Consider the following 7,132-nt stretch of genomic DNA (forward strand, 5'->3'; position numbering starts at 1 on the left):
TTGTTTGTTTTTTTGTGAATTTTAATTTAATTGTTACATATGCTTCATAGTGTGTGACATTTGTGTAATAACAATTCATAGTGCAATAACAATTGTGATCGGTGGCGTGCCCAAAATATTGTGTCGTGTGCCATAAATGGCACGCGTGCCATTGGTTCGCCATCCCTGCCCTAGTATATACATATATATATATATATATACGAAGTCTTTAAATAAAGTGAAAAGTCTAAAACCTCTTGTTACATTCTTTTTAAAATCAATAAACTACATCTACCGAAGAACACAAACTTCCCTGTTTTATTACCACGCTTCTTTCGTGATCAGTTTGTAAGCTTATCAAACTAAAACGGGATGTATTTGACTCAATAGTAAAATAAAATCAACAGGGAAAAACCTGATTTTTTTTTTCTTTCAAAAGTTTCCACATCCTTCTTTGGTAACAAGCTGGAAGAACGAAAACGGATTATCTAACCTTCGAGAGGCCCTCTGTAAGGATTATATTTGATCTCCCACTGGATGTTCTAATCACCCCCCTCACTGCATGTGGCGGTTCAGATCGCTGACATTTCCATTAGCTAATGCTTAAATAAATAAAATCTATCCCAGAATGTTCTTTTCCTGCATGCGCGAAAGAATTTCACTTTTGTTTCACTGTCATGCCATTGTGTACTTAAAGTGACATATGAGTATTTTTTGCAATGTAGGCCTACAGTGTTGGAAAATATTTAAAACAGTGCTTTAATTTTTAAAATAAATTTTATTAAAACCTACAGGTATTGTAATGGTTTCTAAAATGAAATTAGAGAAAGTTCAAGCCTTACTAATAAAAAATTCTAGAATGGTCTTTTCCTTCATGTGAGAAAGAATTTCACTTTTGTTTCACTATTATGCCATTATGTATTTAATGTGTCAAACGAGTATTTTTTTGCAATAAAACGTAGTACAGTGTTGGAAAATATTCAAAACCATGTGTTATTATTTAAAATAAATTTTATTAAAGCCTTCAGGAATTATAATGGTTTCGAAAATGAAATTAGAGAACGTTCAAGCCTTACTAATAAAAAATTCTAGAATGTTATTTTCCTTCATGTGAGAAGGAATTTTACTTTTGTTTCACCGTTATGCCATTATGAATTTAAAGTGTCATATGAGTATTTATTGCAATAAAACGTAGGTACAGTGTTGGAAAATATTTAAAACAGTGCTTTAATTTTTAAAATAAATTTTATTAAAGCCTACAGGAATTGTAATGGTTTCTAAAATGAAATTGGAGAACGTTCAAGCCTTACTAACAAAAAATCCTTGAATGTTCTTTTCCTGCGTGAGAGAAACAATTTCACTTTTGTTTCACTATTATGCCATTATGTATTTAATGTGTCAAACGAGTATTTTTTTGCAATAAAACGTAGTACAGTGTTGGAAAATATTCAAAACCATGTGTTATTATTTAAAATAAATTTTATTAAAGCCTTCAGGAATTATAATGGTTTCGAAAATGAAATTAGAGAACGTTCAAGCCTTACTAATAAAAAAATCCTAGAATGTTCTTCTCCTGCATGTGAGAAGGAATTTCACTCTAGTTTCACTGTCATGGCATTATGTACTTAAAGTGACATATGAGTATTTTTTACAATAAAACGTAGGTACAGTGTTGGAAAATATTCAAAACCATGTGTTATTATTTAAAATAAATTTTATTAAAGCCTTCAGGAATTATAATGGTTTCGAAAATGAAATTAGAGAACGTTCAAGCCTTACTAATAAAAAAATCCTAGAATGTTCTTCTCCTGCATGTGAGAAGGAATTTCACTCTAGTTTCACTGTCATGGCATTATGTACTTAAAGTGACATATGAGTATTTTTTACAATAAAACGTAGTACAGTGTTGGAAAATATTCAAAACCATGTGTTATTATTTAAAATAAATTTTATTAAAGCCTTCAGGAATTATAATGGTTTCGAAAATGAAATTAGAGAACGTTCAAGCCTTACTAACAAAAAATCCTAGAATGTTCTTCTCCTGCATGTGAGAAGGAATTTCACTCTAGTTTCACTGTCATGGCATTATGTACTTAAAGTGACATATGAGTATATTTTACAATAAAACGTAGTACAGTGTTGGAAAATATTCAAAACCATGTGTTATTATTTAAAATAAATTTTATTAAAGCCTTCAGGAATTATAATGGTTTCGAAAATGAAATTAGAGAACGTTCAAGCCTTACTAATAAAAAAAATCCTAGAATGTTCTTCTCCTGCATGTGAGAAGGAATTTCACTCTAGTTTCACTGTCATGGCATTATGTACTTAAAGTGACATATGAGTATTTTTTACAATAAAACGTAGGTACAGTGTTGGAAAATATTTAAAACCGTGTGTTAATATTTAAAATAAATTTTATTAAAACCTACAAGATTTGTAATGGTTTTAAAAATGGAAAATAAAAAACGTTCAAGCCTTACTAATAAAAAATATTATTTCGTTATATTTATTCGTAACTTTTCAAGCTGTTCTTCATTCTCTGATATACAAATGTCTTGCAAAAGAGTGAGACAAAATAAAAATGCACTTAAAAAGTTGTTTCAATCATCACAGTTTTTGAAATACCATTTTGCCTTTTAGTCTAACAACTTTCAAAAAACGACATGGTTGACGATTTTGCAAGTGGATATGGGCAATTTCTACCATGATTCCAATTGCCGATTTTAGCAAAGAAATTTACTTGCATTGTTTTTTATTCACATATTCATTTCTAATCACCCCCTCAAAAGTTTTCCCTGTGGTTTAAATAAAGGTTTTTGACAGGAATCTTTTAAATCTGTTCTCTGATGTACATTTTGTTGTGGCTGAGATGCGATATTTATGGATGGTTAATAAATTCGTCTTTTAAAGGATAAAGAAATTAGCAAGTATATCTATCAAACATTCATTTTTGTAGTATATTATAAAAGCGGGCAATAATTAAGAGTTACAATACGTAAAATATGCGAAAACGGCATGAAATTTAAAAAATTATTATCCAAAAATATTTCCAAAACATACTTATAATATATCCAAAATAGATGAATTTTTGGAGAAAATTTTTCTCTTATACATTTATTCACATAAATATTAATATTAACTCCCATAGTCAAAATAATCCAATAAAAAAAATTTAAAATGAAAGTAGACGATATGATCATGTTTCAAAACACAAAAAAATACTAATTTTTTGTTAACTTTTTGGGATTATATAAATTGATTTCATTGAAAAAATCAGAAAAACTTTACAGTTTAACAACTCCAAAACTAATTCGTTTTCTTGTGTAAGATCTTAAGTGTGTGTGGTATGGAACAGTAAAAAATTAAGAGTTCGAATTCTGTGGTGACATCTCATCATAAAGCATAAAAATCCCTCAAAAAAGGAGAACTGTAACTCCAAAAATAATTCGAAATTTTCAACAAATAAGAAAAGGTCTTACTCATCTTTTCAAACGTAATCTAGTACGTATAAGTCAAATCATAATTCAACTACTTATTATTAAATTATTACAAAAAAACTTTTTAATAACCTATATTTTAACTTAATTGAAATATGCGACACAAAATAGAAAAAAAAGGAGCTTCGACTTAAAATATAAAATGAACAATAAACTAATATCCGTAAAATTTGCATGCTAAAATTTTTCTTAAACATTTTTCTAAAAATGTAGAAAGTTTCTTTGCATTATCTAATTAAAAAACAGCATGCTTTTTTTTTTTTTTTTTTTTTTTTTTTTTTTTTTTTTTTTAACTGAGACATTGGAGGGGAAGCACAGTGGTACAAAAGGGGGGGGGATTTGAAATTAAAAGTTTTGTTTCTATTAAAATTGACCTAATTTCGTATAGATAACCGCCTTAGATAATGTTTCTATTACGTTTTGCAAGCGTAAACAGGAAAATCATGTTATTATAGGTCATTGTTATTATAGGTTATTATTATTATACATCATGTTATATATTTAAATATTCCCTATCTCTTTAATTTTTATTTAGCTCTCAAATTTATATTTAATTCTCTAGTCCCTTTCTCAATAAACATAACAGCTAACTTATTATTCAAGGTAGTCGCAGAATAAAACGGATGTGATAAGGAATTTTCATCTTTCTCCAATTTATTTGACTTTTTTTTTTTATTGACTTAGCGCGATTAGCTTCACTTTCGGCTCAATTCATTTACGACAAATCGTCAATAAAATCTATTCTTTATCTGCATCTATGTTGCCATAAGTAGCGGATTGGGCTACTTAAAAATCTTTTTACAAGTAAAATTCCAATTAGAGCTGCTTGGAACTTGGATTTAAAACTGTTTAAAAACCACAACAATAAAATTTTCCCATCAGAATGTTCCTTAAGCATTTCTCTAAAAATGTTATAATGTTTCATCAAATAGTTTTTAAGTTATAGTGTGGTAAGCGCTTTAAAAAAAGCTGTTTTTTTTTTTTTTTTTGGAAAAAAAATAAAAAAATATTATCGTTTTTTGTGCATACATTTAAAAATTTATAAATGTAATATAAATGCATGATGAGCAACTTAGCAGGGCACTTTTATCCGCTATTTGTTTTCATATATTTTATTTTGTAAATAATTACCTAGAAAATAGTATTAAATAATAATTATTTTTTATACTAGATTGATATAAACTATTTAAATAAATTGGTTTAACATTTTACGACAAAAGAGGAAAATTTGACTTGTATGTATGCGAGTGTATGATTAATTAGTTTAGCTCTTAGTTTCAAGTGCTACCCACAGAGGCATAGCTAAGAGGAATTACACAAAATCACTTTTTACAAAAATCACAGGTAATTTTAGGGTCAGGTAATCACAGGTAATCTAAGAGGGTTTACATAAAATCACAGATAATTTTAAATTTTTCCATTCGATTTCGTTAAAAATTTAACAGTATATTACTAATGTAGTTTCCGTCACACTTAAAATTTTTATGATTTTGTTAATTGAATAATGAGACTAATTCTAATGTAATTTTTCATTCAATATCTCACCCTTTTATTAAAAGCAGACATCATGTTTAATATTTAGGTAGACTAGATAAAAAAAATCGCGAACTACTTGGATCTTAATTAGCAAATAAAATAATTGATATTTATGAAAAATATTTATGAAAAATATTTAATTTCGAAAATCATTTCTAATTATGATACTTGAGTTTAGCGCGTCTCTGATGAAGCTGCCCGGGTACAGATAACCTCTCTAGCCCCCTTTTGGCGACCCAGTGAAAATCTCTTAAAATTTGCTCTGCTTAGTGCAATTAATTCCGGAAAAATTTTCTGAGATTACTAAGTATACAATAATCTTTTGACCATAATTAACAATTATATTATGATTTTGTTTTGTTGTCTCATTATTCAATTAACAAAATCATAAAACTTTTATGATTTTGTTAATTGAATAATGAGACTAATTCTAATGCAATTTTTCATTCAATATCTCACCCTTTTATTAAAAGCAGACATCATGTTTAATATTTAGGTAGACTAGATAAAAAAAAAATAGCGAACTACTTGGATCGTAATTAACAAATAAAATAATTGATATTTATGAAAAATATTTAATTTTGAAAATCATTTCTAATTATGATACTTGAGTTTAGAGCGTCTCTGATGAAGCTGCACCCGGTACAGATAAAATCTCTAGCCCCCTTTTGGCGGCCCAGTGAAAATCTCTTAAAATTTGCTCTGCTTAGTGCAATTAATTCCGGAACAATTTTCTGAGATTACTATGTATACAATAATCTTTTGACCATAATTAACAATTATATAATGATTTTGTTTTGTTGTCTCATTATTCAATCAACAAAATCATAAAATTTTTATGATTTTGTTAATTGAATAATGAGACTAATTCTAATGTAATTTTTCAATCAATATCTCATCCTTTTATTAAAAGCAGACATCATGTTTAATATTTGGTAAGACTAGATAAAAAAAAAATAACGAACTACTTGGATCGTAATTAGCAAATAAAATAATTGATATTTATGAAAAATATTTAATTTCGAAAATCATTTCTAATTATGATATTTGAGTTTAGCGCGTCTCTGATGAAGCTGCACCCGGGTACAAATGACCTCTCTAGCCCCCTCTTGGCGGCGCCCAGTGAAAATCTCTTAAAATTTGCTCTGTTTAGTGCAATTAATTCCGGAAAAATTTTCTGAGATTACTAAGTATACAATAATCTTTTGACCATAATTAACAATAAATATATTTTTTTCATAATTGTATTTTTTTTAAGCCTACTGCAAGTCCAAACATCTTTGATTTAACAACTTGTAGAATTCACAAAACAAATATTTTTTTTTCTAAATAGCATAATTTAAATACATTTTAATATTAAATAGATGAAAAGCAAAATAAAAATTATATCTAGGCCTAATTTTTTTCGTTCCTTTTATTTTATTTGTTTACTTATACCTAGAAACCGTTACTAAATATAATATTAAATATTACATTTTTTAATGATTTCTTTCTAATAATGGTTCCCTAATTAAATACTAAATGAATCACTAGAAAATGAAGTTAATTTTGTTAAAAACTTATCAATTCTTCTCACGACACGTAAAATAAAACGGATTAACCGACTTCTTTTAAGGCAAGAATTATTGTTTAAAACTTCCGAGCGATTTTTCGCGATTAGAAAAAAATGAATGAAATAACTCACATGGTTGAAAACGTAACTTATATGTCAGAAAATCGTGTATCCATTCAGCTGTGCGATGACATGAAGTACAAACTGTCACAAATCATATCAAAACTTGCGTCACTTTCACTTCATGTTTGTAATCACACATGATTTCATTTTCTGAGAAAAACTTTATTCGAAAAAAAAGCCGCTCATTACAATATTGTAACAATAGATGGAGCCACCAAAATACAAACTTCCGGTGAGACTCCCATTTATAGCCTTGGAATAAAAGAAACTCGTCCATTGTGAAAAATAAAATACAAAATTCAGCTTCAATGAGAGAACAAATACTGGATAGGAAATGGCGACCTTGAGTTTTTATTGTGGCTGCTTTACTCTTTGAATGATACTCATTTTTAAGACATTAAGCTGGAAATTAGACGACTTGTTCCGCCTAGAATGTTCTTCA

The 7,132-nt window shown here is 27.9% G+C and overlaps 1 protein-coding gene across 1 annotated transcript in view; it reads right to left on the minus strand.

The window, feature by feature from the left end:
* LOC107440232 (metabotropic glutamate receptor 1-like) overlaps positions 1-6,881 on the minus strand; it is a 256,108-nt gene extending 249,227 nt beyond the window's left edge. The window contains exon 1 of the mRNA XM_071181257.2: positions 6,700-6,881. The gene's annotated coding sequence lies outside the window, so the exon portion shown is untranslated. The remainder of the gene's footprint in view (positions 1-6,699) is intronic.
* Positions 6,882-7,132: the final 251 nt, after the last annotated feature.

Source organism: Parasteatoda tepidariorum, chromosome 8, assembly GCF_982258835.1.
Source record: "Parasteatoda tepidariorum strain Cologne lab strain chromosome 8, Ptep-v5.0, whole genome shotgun sequence".
NCBI lineage: Eukaryota > Metazoa > Arthropoda > Arachnida > Araneae > Theridiidae > Parasteatoda > Parasteatoda tepidariorum.